The sequence below is a fragment of the Schistocerca gregaria genome, chromosome 2, assembly GCF_023897955.1.
Source record: "Schistocerca gregaria isolate iqSchGreg1 chromosome 2, iqSchGreg1.2, whole genome shotgun sequence".
Lineage (NCBI taxonomy): Eukaryota > Metazoa > Arthropoda > Insecta > Orthoptera > Acrididae > Schistocerca > Schistocerca gregaria.
In genome coordinates, this window is record NC_064921.1 from 242,182,102 (window position 1) to 242,197,375 (window position 15,274).

At 37.5% G+C, this 15,274-nt stretch overlaps 1 protein-coding gene across 2 annotated transcripts in view; it reads left to right on the top strand.

The window, feature by feature from the left end:
• LOC126336769 (NFX1-type zinc finger-containing protein 1-like) overlaps positions 1-15,274 on the top strand; it is a 301,188-nt gene that overhangs the window by 103,100 nt on the left and 182,814 nt on the right. The gene's annotated exons all lie outside the window — the stretch shown is intronic.

Genomic DNA, 15,274 nt, shown 5'->3' on the forward strand with positions numbered 1-15,274 from the left:
ATTACACAAATTCTATTCTGGCATTACATCTGATTATTAAAGTAGAAAACAGAAACTAAAAATTACACATGATATATATATGTAGGAAGACGGAAGATTTTCTGTGTTCTTTACATGAAATGTACATCTACTTGTACAGCAAACCACTATGGATGGCATGGCAGAAAGTACTTCCTCTCCTACCACGTATTAAGGTGTTTTCTCGTAAAACTTTTATATGAGATGTGGAATTAATGAATGCTTAAATCTGCTGTAATTAGTCTAATATTGCCTTCACAGTCCCTTTGGAGCAGTATGAAGGGGCTATAGTATATTCCTAGTTTCCACACTTCATACTGGATTCAGAAACTTTGCAAGTATGATATTGCTGCATAAATTATGTTTGCTGGTTCAGGTTTTTATGGATTTTCGTGATAACAGTCCTTTGGGTATATGTTGCATATATACTGTTAGGACTATTTGGTAAGGGGCCTATGCACTCACGTGAGTGTTTTCTAAGCAATATCTTTTGTAAGTTCACTGCATTTTTCCATTAGCCTACAAATGAACTGAAGTCTGTTGTCTGCTTTATCTATCACTGAGACTGTAAAACATCCATTTTATATCCTGACAAATTGTTGACACCCAGGTACATGCATGAGTTGACTGATTTTAGTTGTCACTCATTGATATTTGAGTTAATACCAATTGCTTACATTTTTTGAAGTGCACAGTTTTTTGCACATTTGCACCTTGACATGGTAGGACCACTTCCTCCATCAAATAGACAGTGATAAATGATCAGTCATTTTACATGCTGTCCAGAGGCAACACCAGTGATCAGTGTCACCGTGGATACTTTAGCCTCTACATTCACATTAGGTTGGCTAACTGGTTTGGCTGCCCACTACACAGAACCACTGATTGCAGCTGGCAATTTGCATCCAATTTATTTTCCCAGCTGGCAAATTTATGCAGGTATGGACATCACGAGATTACCAGCTACCAACCTGCCAGTGATGGAATGATTGAAAGATGGCAGTGTTCCCTGAAGGTGATGCTAACGTACTATGGTACGTCCTGGACTTATGCCCTTCTGATAGTCCTGGAAATATAAACAATATATAAGGACGACTTGGACTCCTCAGCTGCAGAACTTGTCTATAGTGAACCATTGCGTCTTCCCAGAGGCTTTGTTGAGGACAGATCACTCCAATCAGCAACACAAGATCAACTGGAATGGACCACATTGCTTTAATATGACCTTCCACTGCCTCCAGACAGGGTCCACTGACCACTTACATGCCTCATGACTTAGAAAGTTGCTCATACCTTGTAGTGTTTTGAGAATTTCCGTGCAAATTCTAGAATCACTCGGCCTTCCACCGTCTCGAACACACAATATTTTAGATGTGAGTGGGAGATTGGAACCCTATCTATTGCGCTTCACCTGTCTGTGTTTGCAGGTTTGAAGTTTTTCATATGAAGACAGTAGACACGGCGGTCGAATGGCACCGACAAGTACTTGTTGGTCGCGCCATGGAAGTCATAACGAAAGGGCACGGCAGAACCAAGAAAATTCTGTGGAATTCTGTGCTGATTTTCAACTATGACTATTGTTAGTGACGAAAGAACAATTGAGTGGAAAAAGATTTTTAGTAACTTTTTAACTTTAACTTGCTAGAGGCAAGACAGGTGTTTGATCTCTGTATAATAGAGTCGTGGTTAGCAAGCCAACTCTGTTGTAAATGTAACTGTGGTTCTAATGTTTGGATATGCGAGGAGACATATGTATCAGTATTTATTCATGTGGAGGTAATATTTGTAAAAGTTTGATGTTTAAATATACGTCGTTAAGTGAAGCAAAGGAAACTGTGTACGCAAGTAGAAAGAGTCTTGAGAAATTCCTGTTCCCAACAATATACTGTGGAGAAGAAGAGTAAGGGAGTTTGCAGCAGCAGGCTAACCAGCTAGGAAAGTTGGCAGCTAGGAAAGTCGGCTGATCATCTCAAGTAAGTTGTATCGTTAAAGAAGTTGAAGTTTTCACACATACTTCACCACTTCAGCTCTTCCAAAATGTTAGAACATGATGCTCCAAACAACATACAGTGTCATGCCACCACTCAGCTGCCGTTCTCTGGCCCATGCTGTATTCTACAAAGATGCACACAAATACTGAACATTGTGGTAAGTGGACAGCAGACAACTGGTACCATTAACTGTGTCAAGCCTGTGTACATTTTCAAGAAAGAGCCACCACCCAAATGCACCAAGACTTCACCATCCTCCAGTACCAGCACCACAACCTCCACCACAGGGGCAACAAACGGATGGTGCAGACTAACGACAAATGCACAAAACCCATTCCAGCGGCCACGTGCATTTCCCTGCCACATTCCGAGATGAATTTCCACTTCTACCGACGGGCTCATGTAATATCTGCTACATGGTTGAGTGTCATCGCTGCAGTTAACTGTCAACCAATGATGCTCGTCTGTTTAGTAGTATAGAGTCACATGTGTGATAACAAGTGAATCACAGCTGTTAAGCAGCTTCTGCACCATCTGTCAAGAGCCCTTTGTTTTCTAATAAGTTTTTAAATCTGTTTATGGTTTATTCCTTACTGTGAATATTTGTGTTTCGTATGTTTAGTGTTTTATGTTCCATACTCCCGAGTATTTGTACATTCACGAATGATTAAGTTCAGAGTTTACATTCTGTTCAATATTTGACAGACAGTAATGAATCCTGCACTACCTGGTTACCTAGTTCACTAAATACAGTGACCACAATGAACTATTTTGCTCCAGTATACCTCCAGTGTCAGTGTAGTCACATTTTGCAGAGGTCAGTCAGCTAAAATTGAGCTTGTAAAATGTAAATGTAAAATTTGATTTATTAGTCTCATTGCATACATTGTACAGATCATATAATCTGTTGTATAGGAGATACATTAAGTTTAGCAAAAATATGATGTATAATGATTTACAGAAATTCTTTTTACACTATTTTAAGAATAATGCCAGTGAATACAACACTACAATATTTATTATAAATTAACAGTTTACCAATTTCCTTTGTTGTACGCAGACAACATTGCAATATTAGCTACAGATTTTTATTGTTCAAAGTGTCAGACTGTCTTCCATGAATTCTTCAATGCTGTAGTAACATATTTCTATTGAAATATTTTGGAGTAAACTTTTCAGCGAACCAAGGTGCATTGTTAAATATGTTTCTTCTTTGTAATTTTTTTTAATATATTATTAGCCCCATGTACAGTGGTGTCTGAGCATAAAGCTTTAAGTGACGCAAAGGAAATTTGAAGTTTTCCTTGTGACGAGTACCATAGCTATGCTTAAAACAGAACTTCTCAAGATTAGTTGACTATTATATACAAAAACCAAAATTTCAAAAATGTGCAATGAAGTAATTGTTAGTATTTTTAATTTCTTGAACAATGGGTTACATGACTCATTTTTGTGGGAAGCACACATGTTTCTAATGATTTTCTTCCGAACAATTAGTAGACTTGTTCTGCTTCTCGAGTTTTGGGAGAAAATTATCCCATACTTAATAACAGATTCAAAATAACTGTTAGACTGTCTTTCTCGTGTCCATATGAGTGGCACCAGATAAAATAAACATTGCAAAAGCTAAGGAATCTAATTTATTTGCCAGGAAGTCTATATGTGTCTTCCAGTTTAAACTTTTATCAAAATTTAGGCCCAAGAATTTCACATGGCTCACTTCTGTCGTCAGTTGATTATTATGGGCTATTTGTACAGGACATATTGCTGACGATTTAGAGACGAATTGCTTTATCTGGGTCTTAGTGATATTGAGCTTTAGTCAATTTTTAAGGAACCAGGATTCCAGTTTCCCCATAACATTTTCTATACTATCTGGAATCTTTTCTATTGTGTCATTTTCTATCATGAGTGAGGTGTCATCTGCAAACAAGACTGAATGAGCATCAATATTTAATGGTAAATCATTTACGTACAACAAGAACAGGTAAGAACCTGGTATTAAACCATGTGGAACTCCTTGGGAAATTGTTTTCCATTTGGAGAGGTAGTTAACAGAATTTGATGTTAAAATAACTCTTTGTTTCCTTTCTGTCAGATTAGAGTTGAACCACTGTAATTCAGTATCTTCAGATCCAATAGCTCTTTAGTTTGTGAAGTAATAATGAGTGGTTCACAGAGTTAGAGGCTTTCGTTAGATCACGGAATATTCCTGAGACTTTTGTACCCTGGTCTAGTGATATGCTTATTTTTTCTGTAACGTCTCTGATGTCATTTATGCTGCGTCTTCCTCTTTGAAAACCAAACTGATTTTTACAAATACTGTCATTTACTGTAAGGAAATTTTGTAGTTGTTTTGCCACAAGTTTTTCAAATGTTTTAGAAAAAACATGAAGGAGAGAAAGAGGCCTGTAGTTTTCCTTTTTAAATAATGGCCTAATCTCTGCATATTTTAGGACATCTGGGAATAGGGTGTATACGCCCCTGGAGATCTGGGAAAAACCCAGGAATTTTTTCATCCGGGAAAACCCGGGAATTCTTTAGAATTCTGGGAATTTTTCATTGTTTTTATTTTCAGTTAAATTTTTGTAATTTTGACTGGTAAGAACCGATACTCTAACAAAAGATATTACTGTATCCCGCTACTGCAGAATAATACTTCAACAATAAATTATAAATCAGAGAAAACACAGAAAAGAACTTAAATTGCAAAGGAAATGCGCCATATACAACGACTACACACAGTGTTCATGCAAGCCTCTGCCAGCAGCAAAATGTGTCAAAGGCTTTAGGAAGACTGCACAATGCTTCATAACAACAAATTGCCTCCAATGAGCGTGAAGTCACAGCTGTTTACATTAGATTCGTTTTAGAGTTACGAGCGGGCTCGTGTGCATACGCAGTTGAGTCGCATTTGAGTGGGAGATTCTCCCGCTTCTGGCTACAGGAATGTGGCTGTTGGCTGTGCAAGCAGTCGCAGCAAGCAGCTAGATGCTACCGGGAAAAGGGGGCCCAAATTCATATTCTTGAGGAAAAGAACTTATTTCACAAAGCGCCTAGCATCCAGTGCATGTTTGTCTATCGATTATTCATATGATTTTGAAACACTTCCCTGTTGGTTTTCGAACATTATTGAACACATTTTTTCAAGTTGATTTCTGAATGAATCATAAGTTGATTTTTGAATGCGTGATGTGTCTGTCAGGGGAATCCTTGTCGCATCTAGAAATGAACTTTCTGCAGACAAAAGGGGACAGGGCTATATGAGCTGAGTGAAGTAAAGCCAAACGGATGAATGCCAATTGCTGTCTGATTATGTGGTTGCTTAGGTTTGCGAATGATCAGCGTTGTTATAATTACTAGCGAAATATATAAATTCAGACTACTTAATAAACGACGGACAGGAATAACAGGTGAGAAAGACTATGTATTATCTTCTCATTGTACAGTCCCCGGCTAGCAGCCGCTGTAGTTGTATTTTGGAAGTAACGCAGAAAATGTGTTGTACGAACACGTAACAGCGCCTAACTGGATAATAATCGCAGGATAACTAAACATGTCATTCTGGCAGGGTTAGTGAAATTAATTGGCGAACAAATTTTGACACTGGCAGGAATAGCTGCAGAATTTGTGATGACAAGATTGTTTGTTAGAACGAGGAAGGGGAGCTAAGGATTAAAGAAATGTGTAATTTCTTGCTTATTTCTTGTCTTTATTGGTTTTATGTATCCTATATTTAATTTTATATCACACAAAACAGCAAGTTATTAGTTAATAGGCAATAAAGAGTGCAAATTTTCTAAGAGTTCTTCTTGGTCTCCTGATTACAAATAATCCCATCCGCTATTAATTGCGAGATTTTTTTAAAAGAGGGGCAAGCTTTCAAACCGGCCGACTGGGAGCAGGAGAGGCACCACAAGACATTTCAATTTCCACTGTCCTGAATATAGTTTGATGGCATCCATTACAAAATATACATTTTTCAGTTCTTCAGAGCGAAATACAGTGACATGTGATAGAATAATGCTGTATGAAGAGGTGTGGCACTGCACTTTGGCACACTTAAGACCAAATAACATGTCTTACATTTCCTCGAACACATATGTTTTATGTTTCAGACTTTTCAGAAAGATGTGCACTAGAAGGTGTACATATTTCTGAAAATTTAATTGTTTTTAGTATTGACCCGATTCGGAAATATCGTAGATCCAGGGCTGGTGCGCAGAGCAGTCTTGAGTTATAGTGGGTAGTCTCCACGTGACCAAAAGCTTAATATCAGGTTGGGGTCTACTTCATTGGTAATCTGGACATACGAATGTGCTCTTAGGTATGCACTTTAAATCTGCACATTTTAGTATGGTTCATGAAATTCCGATGCTCTTGGACTATCCTATGATGTCTTATTTCTTTTATGACATAATGTATGTTCTTTTAATATTTTACACATACATACATACGGGCTTTCTACATCATGATAGCTGCGCAAGTGCGGTGTCGCCTGTTACGTGTGCTCTCTGACAACTGCTGAAACGAACCTATTTGTAACAAGTCATGGAAAATATTGTGAATGGTGATTTGAAAAGCATTACTTTCAAAGTAAATATTCTTTTACTTACGTTGAACTATGCGCGAAAAGGTACCACAATTTTATTAAATGACAGAGCGTTTGACACTCACTTAAAAATCAAATGTTTGATGATGAACCATTTAGAAGAATTTCTAACCCTGAAGATCAGACATTTATCTCATTATTAAAAATTTTACTGGCACATTTGTGTGATATATCTTAAGTGTAACACGCGCAGAAAAGGTCAACGTTATATGTGAAAGCTTAGCTTCTTTTGCAGCTTATTAACCTTAGAGACACAATATTATATGTGAAAGCTTTGCTTTTATTGTAGCAACACTATGTATATTAATTTAAACTATTAACTTTCCCTGTTTGTGTGTTCGTGCTACTTAACAATGAGGTTGCTGTTGGCTGACTATCGCTATATTGATTTCAATGATTCGGAAAGAAACATGCAATGTTTGGTGGAATTCCAATGTATACTTTTGTAATACAAAAATACGCAGCATACATGTTGTTGCACATCAAAGATATTTTCAAAACATGTCTTTTTCCCTGAGTTTCGTTTTCTGAAGTGCTGGGAAATTCTGCGTCCATGTATAAAACCATAACCATTCAAAGGATTGATAAGGGAAAATATACTGTCACTTAACATGGAAAATGTGTGTTTTCACCTCTGAGAAAGTGTATTTTTAACTGGGAAATTGTTTTCCTTGTCTGTGTATACGTCTTGGGGAAAGGCCCATGTTCAAAGAACTAGTTTACAATAATAGTCAGTGGGTATGAAATAATATGGCATACTGCCTTGATTACCATGGAAAGTATTCCATCCCAGCCAGCTGAATTTTTGTTTTTTAATGATAATATTGTGTCTTCCACATCTTTCTGAGTGAGTGATTTTTCTGAATTTTTTAAAACAAATATTTTGTATGTCATCTCTGTGCCTGAAAATTATATTGTCCTGATGGGCTGTCATTTCTGTCAGATTTTGCTGTATTGACAAAGAAATCATTGTAGCAGTATGACATTTGAACATGATTTACAATATCACCCTGAAACGTAATTTGAGAAATGTCTTGACTTTTTAACATTGACTCCCAACTCTGATTTCACAACAGACCAAACTGCCTTTGTTTTATTTATTTATTTGTTTGCTTATGAATATACTTTTTGCTATTTATTTATTTTTTCCCTGCCAATATTACTTTCTTAAATATAGTCTTACAGCACTTAACACATTTACAAAATTAAGGTTTCTATTTACTTTAAGCTCATTGTGCAGCTGTCTTTTTCTGGCATTTGACATTTTTATTCCTGGTGTAATCCAATTTCGTTTGTTCCTGACTCTCTTTTGATAAGATTTTGGGGGAAATGTTTCATTGAATACACACACACACAAAAAAAAAAAATAAAAAATAAAAAAAATTATCAAAAAATTTTTTGCTTGAATCACAGTGGTCTAAAGGCCAGCTTATAACACTTAATTTATCAAAAATCAACTCTAAATTTTCTTTGCTAAAATTCCTTCTTATATAAGATTCAGATTTTAGTTTCTCTGATTTGCGGAGCTCTATAAATAAAGCTGAGTGATCAGATATCCCTAGATCTAGGCAAAACTTCCTTGTATCATCAAACTGATAATTTGTAATGAAGTCTCCTGCAATCACAATCTTTTTCTTGCTTTCTTTTTTAAGTTTATCTAAGATAAATTGAAATTTTCCTAAGAACAATTTTTTAGCAGAACTCCCAGGGAATTCTGTAAATTGATATTATCACACATTTAAATCACACAGCTCTACACAACAGCTTTTAAAAATATATTCTTCATTTAGATAACTAAAATCTTCTAACACTTTAAAATTTTTTCTACAAAAGCTGTTGACAATTTGGGAATTACTGATTTTATTTAGAACGCCTAGGCATTCTTTTGTGAGCTAGTGTTTGTTTAATCAGACTATCTTTATGTTTGCTAGTTCGGGAGATATAACTTGCAGTTCATCCATTTTAGAGTAACCTAGATTTGGAGATTTTTCTGCTAAACCGCTTATATTTAGATGCATCAAGATAGAATCTTTGAATTTGTTTATCCTTTGAAGAGCCTCACTTGTTCCATTACCTTTACAGTTTCCATTTTGGATCACCATTTTTGTTTTCTCACCACTTTCGGAAGTTTTCAGTTTCCCTTGCTTTTAATTATTCTGTGGATGTCTACGATCATTTTGCAGAAAGTCATTGAACCTCACCTACTCAAGTGTAGCCCATCCTTTACCAGACACATACCACTTACAAATGTATTTGAGTCTACAAGAATTGCGCCCAGCTTGCCGCACTGTTCCGCGATTCCACTGTTCATCGTATTTATGTATGTATCACTTACTGACCTTCTGTGTAAAATTGCGCTAATGACAATTTTTGAATTTTGCAAACACACTTTTTGCTGAGCAGATCAAATTCTGTGTTTCACTGATTTTTTCTTCCTCATTGCTGTTCCAGATGGAATTTGTTCTGACATGAATGAAAACACCTTCGTATTTGTCCTTTTTTTTTTTAATTTCCACTTTCAGTTTCACTTCGTTTCGAGTATCGAATATTTTGTAAGTGTCTGCTGACCTGATGCGATTGGATTCCGGAATGAACATCAATTTCACAGCCTGGAGCCGTAACATTTTTCAGTATGGAGTCGCCAACAGCAAGAAAATCCCTTTTTTCAATCGGTTTTGCTGCGGCACTTCCACGTTTGTCCTTTTTGTAGGACACTGTTTCCCATTTATATATGTTTACAAATACTCCAGTGGGTGGGTTTTTAATCACATTTCGCACGCCATGTATATTTTGAAGGTTTTGATCTATCATTTTCTTTCTTTGTAGTGATTAATTCAGTTTTTATTGCTTCAATATCCTTTTGTATCTGCTTTATAATTTCATTTTTGGTATCTTCTTTTATTTCCGTTTCACAAGTGCAGGCCTGTTTTTCCCATATTAATCTATCCTTTTTTTATAGTCACTATTTTGATATTTAATGCCTCAATGTCCTTTAGCAGCAACTTTATAATTTCGTTTTTTGTGTCCAGTGTACTTACAAGATCAGCTGTTTCAACTCGTAAACAAATGTAGCATGTCCATGGCATATCATCACTGATGAATTTTAGGTTCACTTTTGTGCACTTTCCTTGAAACCAGTAACTGCACTTGGCACAAAATACCCTTCATCACTCGTTTTTCATATTCTCTACACGAAAAACTGTTTGTTTTTTGCTATTTTGAAAAGAGCAAAACAATACTACACTTTCCTATCAGCACCATCTTGACTTACTGAAAGTTCAAAGTTCCTTCCATTCTTCTCAAAAGTGTTTCAGAAAGTGTCCCCCCTATGACAGAATACCACACAGACTCATTTAACTAAGCAGAGCTTATTACCTGTGCCTCTTAGTTTCGCACTCTTGTAAAGGATTCTCCATGCACAGCAAGCAATACAGTGGTAGCAAAACTAAATAAGGAAATTAACATGTTGTTACATATTCTGTAACTGTGATAAAGCCTTTGGCCTACTTAGCAGACTGAAGTGTTTTGGCATTAATGACATCCCTCTTCCATGGTCGGACTCTTACCTTCATAACAGAAAGCTGAGGGTCTGATTAATAGACAGTGTCAGAGACATGAAGCTAACCTTTGAATGTGGGAACGTTATGTGTAGAGTACCACAGGGAGCGATACTGGGCCAACTATTGTTTCTAAGCCATGAAATGACCTTCCAACAAATTTAAAACACTGTTCAGAAACTGAAATCTTTGAACTCTAACTTAAAAAATACAGCTCATTTGATAACCGTACAGAACTGCAAGTGGTTCATAGCAATTAGTATTAAGCCTGAAGACCCATATTAATAAATTAGAGACAGAATTGTCAGCAAGTGCTTGTCTTTAGGAAGCGAATTGCACAGTACTGCTGATAGATATAAAATTAGAAGTGACTTAATCTGCCTTTCAGAACTGATAGTTTCTTCCTGAGGTGGAGAAAGGAATTGGATGGGGAAGGTTAAAAAGGGAGGACAATTCACTCAGACACAAGCATGAGAGGGAAACCGTGGCTGCAGTAGTGTGCATTAGGATGTATGTGTAGGCTTGTGAGAATGGGCATACTTTCTACTTGAGGAAGAACCAGAGCTCAAAAGCTAGAGAGTACTGTTCTGGTACATGTTTGTATTCACCACACATCAGTCTGCTAAAGGTGAACGGTTCTCTTTTCCCCATATTTTATGCATTGTACAATTCAGGAAGTCCAGTAGTGTTAAAACTTCAAAATAGCTATCGCAACTAACTGAATTAGTATTGTGGATATGCTAGTAAGGGTAGCTAATCTGCAGGAACCATAAGATGCTTTAGTCGGTTTTTTATACATAATGTATTAATAGAAGAATGACAGAATGTATTAGGAGAACAATGACAGCTAGTACCAGAAATCGTCTAAGTTCTCAAAACATTTAAAAGACTGTCCTCACACAACAATGTTATTGTAGCACGTTTTAGCTGTCACAAGCAGTGTACAATGAATTCTAATAAATTTATGAAGCACAGTGGGCACAGTTTATGGAAGGAGCTGTTTGGTAAATTAATTGTTTAAACTCTGTTGTAGATCCACAAATAACTTTCCACATCAGGTGCTGTGAAAAGCAACTCATTTGGACCTGAGATTCATTTAATAATTCATCCAGTGAATCCTCTAGAAGATATTCAACGGTTGAGTTAGAGCTAATTGTAACGGCATGCATTCCTGAACCCCCAACAGAAGTACCGTACTTACATGCTCATTGCACTTCATACCACTTTGCAGCATTACGCCTAGATATTTAATTTACATGACTGTGTCAAGCAATACACTTTGAACTCTGTTTTCAAACGTTATGGGATGGTTTTGCCTGCTCATGTGCATTAACTTGCATTTTTCTACATTTAGAGCAAGCTGTCATTCATTACACCAACTAGAAATTTCATCCAAGTCTCCTCATATCCTCCTCCTCTTACTCAACAATATCTTACCATACACCACAACATCATCAGCAAACATCCGCAGATTGTTGGAAGGTCATTTCATGGCTTAGAAACAATAGTTGGCCCACTATCGCTCCTTGTGGTACTCTACACCTTATTTGCCAGATGTAGACTGGGAGACTCAAACGTTCATAATGGGTGGCAGGGACAAAGAATCCAGTGAAATATTTTTAAGTGCTTTATCTGAAAACTACCTTGAGCAGTTAAACAGAGAACCGACTCATGGCAATAACATATTAGACCTTCTGGTGACAAACAGACCCGAACTATTTGAATCAGTTAATGCAGAACAGGGAATCAGCGATCATAAAGCGGTTACTGCATCGATGATTTCAGCCGTAAATAGAAATATTAAAAAAGGTAGGAAGATTTTTCTGTTTAGCAAAAGTGACAAAAAGCAGATCACAGAGTACCTGACGGCTCAACACAAAAGTTTTCTCTCAAGTACAGATAGTGTTGAGGATCAGTGGACAAAGTTCAAAACCATCGTACAATATGCGTTAGATGAGTATGTGCCAAGCAAGATCGTAAGAGATGGGAAATAGCCACCATGGTACAACAACCGAGTTAGAAAACTGCTGCGGAAGCAAAGGGAACTTCACAGCAAACATAAACATAGCCAAAGCCTTGCAGACAAACAAAAATTACGCGAAGCGAAATGTAGTGTGAGGAGGGCTATGCGAGAAGTTTTCAATGAATTCGAAAGTAAAGTTCTATGTACTGACTTGGCAGAAAATCCTAAGAAATTTTGGTCCGATGTCAAAGCGGTAGGTGGATCAAAACAAAATGTCCAGACACTCTGTGACCAAAATGGTTCTGAAACAGAGGATGACAGACTAAAGGCCGAAATACTAAATGTCTTCTTCCAAAGCTGTTTCACAGAGGAAGACTGCACTGTGCTTCCTTCTCTAGATTGTCGCACAGTTGACAAAATGGTAGATATCGAAATAGATGACAGAGGGATAGAGAAACAATTAAAATCGCTCAAAAGAGGAAAGGCCGCTGGTCCTGATGGGATACCAGTTCGATTTTACACAGAGTATGTGAAGGAACTTGTCCCCCTTCTTGGAGCGCTGTACTGTAGGTCTCTAGAAGAGCGAAGCGTTCCAAAGGATTGGAAAAGGGCACAGGTCATCACCATTTTCAAGAAGGGACGTCGAACAGATGTGCAGAACTATAGACCTATATCTCTCACGTCGATCAGTTGTAGAATTTTGGAACACGTATTATGTTCGAGTATAATGTCTTTTCTGGAGACTAGAAGTCTACTCTGTAGGAATCAGCATGGGTTTCGAAAAAGACGATTGTGTGAAACCCAGCTCGCGCTATTCGTCCACGAGACTCAGAGGGCCTTAGACACGGGTTCTCAGGTAGATGCCGTGTTTCTTGACTTCCGCAAGGCGTTTGACACAGTTCACCACAGTTGTTTAATGAACAAAGTAAGAGCATACGGACTATCAGATCAATTGTGTGATTGGATTGAGGAGTTCCTAGATAACAGAACGCAGCATGTCATTCTCAATGGAGAGAAGTCTTCCGAAGTAAGAGTGATTTCAGGTGTGCCGCAGGGGAGTGTCATAGGACCGTTGCTATTCACAATATACATAAATGACCTGGTGGATGACATCGTAAGTTCACTGAGGCTTTTTGCAGATGGTGCTGTGGTGTATCAAGAGGTTGCAACAATGGAAAATTGTACTGAAATGCAGGAGGATCTGCAGTGAATTGACGCATGGTGCACGGAACGGCAATTGAATCTCAATGTAGACAAGTGTAATGTGTTGCGAATACATAGAAAGATAGGTCCCTTATCATTTAGCTACAAAATAGCAGGTCAGCAACTGGAAGCAGTTAATTCCATAAATTATCTGGGAGTACGCATTAGGAGTGATTTAAAATGGAATGATCATATAAAGTTGATCGTCGGTAAAGCAGATGCCAGACTGAGATTCATTGGAAGAATCCTAAGGAAATGCAATCTGACTACAAAGGAAGTAGGTTACAGTACGCTTGTTTGCCCACTGCTTGAATACTGCTCAGCAGTGTGGGATCCGCACTAGATAGGGTTGATAGAAGAGATAGAGAAGATCCAATGGAGAGCAGCACGCTTCGTTACAGGATCATTTAGTAATCGCGAAAGCGTTACGGAGATGATAGATAAACTCCAGTGGAAGACTCTGTGGGAGAGACGCTCAGTAGCTCGGTACGGGCTTTTGTTTAAGTTTTGAGAACATACCTTCACCGAAGAGTCAAGCAGTATATTGCTCCCTCCTACGTATATCTCACGAAGAGACCATGAGGATAAAATCAGAGAGATTAGAGCCCACACAGAAGCATACTGACAATCCTTCTTTCCACGTACAATACGAGACTGGAATAGAAGGGAGAAACGATAGAGGTACTCAGGGTACCCTCCGCCACACACCGTCAGGTGGCTTGCGGAGTATGGATGTAGATGTAGATTGCTGCTCATGCTGCCTGTCTGACCTTTTGTATATATAGAGAGAGAATAAGGCTGTGCATCTACTGGAACTGTATTCGCCTGACTAGTTCAACAGCTGATTAATCCCAAGACATGCACCATTGTTCCACATCTACTGGGCATCAAGTTAGTCACATATACCTGTAAATGGTCAGCTGCTGTCAGATGGATCCCAGTGGAATGGGACTGGTCAGACATAGTGTTACAAGTGCGCACCTGTTGTTACTTGTGAATGGGTGTGCTTAGCAGTTTGATTGAGCACAGGTCACTGCGAGATACGCAAAACAAGAGGTATCACCACCATTACTTACATAGGAAACTATGGTTGAATGCTGCAGAAGACATGAGTCTGGAAGCCAAGTGGAAACATTAGTCATAACGTAGCTAAAAACACAATAATTTTTGATCAGGATTATTGAATATGTGATGTGTGATGAACAGTGTACATTCAGTAAGTCTGTTTAAACATTTGTTAGAAAGAAAACCTTCAACCAAGTGTTCACCCTATGTAATTAGTAGGGCCCGGATTTTAATTACCTAAAAAACAGTGAAATATGCAAGCATTTATGACCTAAAACTTACATAAATATGACCTTAAAAATTAAAAATATGACTTAATAGAAGTTTATTAATAGAAGTTTATTTAAAGCATTCTTGTTTATTTATTTAATTTTTTATTCACCATAAAGTAATACAAAATTCACTTCTCAAAATATTGCAAGTATAGTTCTTTCTTTCTTTCTGTAGGGTTTGTGGCTAATTTGCACCTATTTTTTTGAATGTCTGAATGTTTTATTTTCTAAACACAAAGTACAGTGAAAAGATCATCTATCGAAACATAAAACAATGTTTTTATTTTTACATAGTATTTAAAGCATTTCACGTTATTAAATACCGTATGTCAATCTTCAGTATCTGTAAAGTTGCACTGGATCACAAGATGCATTTTCAGGTTTTCCATTGTCAAAGATCTACGGTTGTCGCTGGGTATAGTTTTGTACCTGGAAAAGCTCCTCTGCTCTCCACTTCACAAGACGTCACTGGAGCATAATTGAAGGCAGCCAAGTCACTGGAGTTCAGCTTTGTTTCAGTGCCTTAAGATGTTGTTGCATTCCCTGAAAGACTGTAACTAGTTTTGCACAGTGTAGAATATCCAGGATTCCGT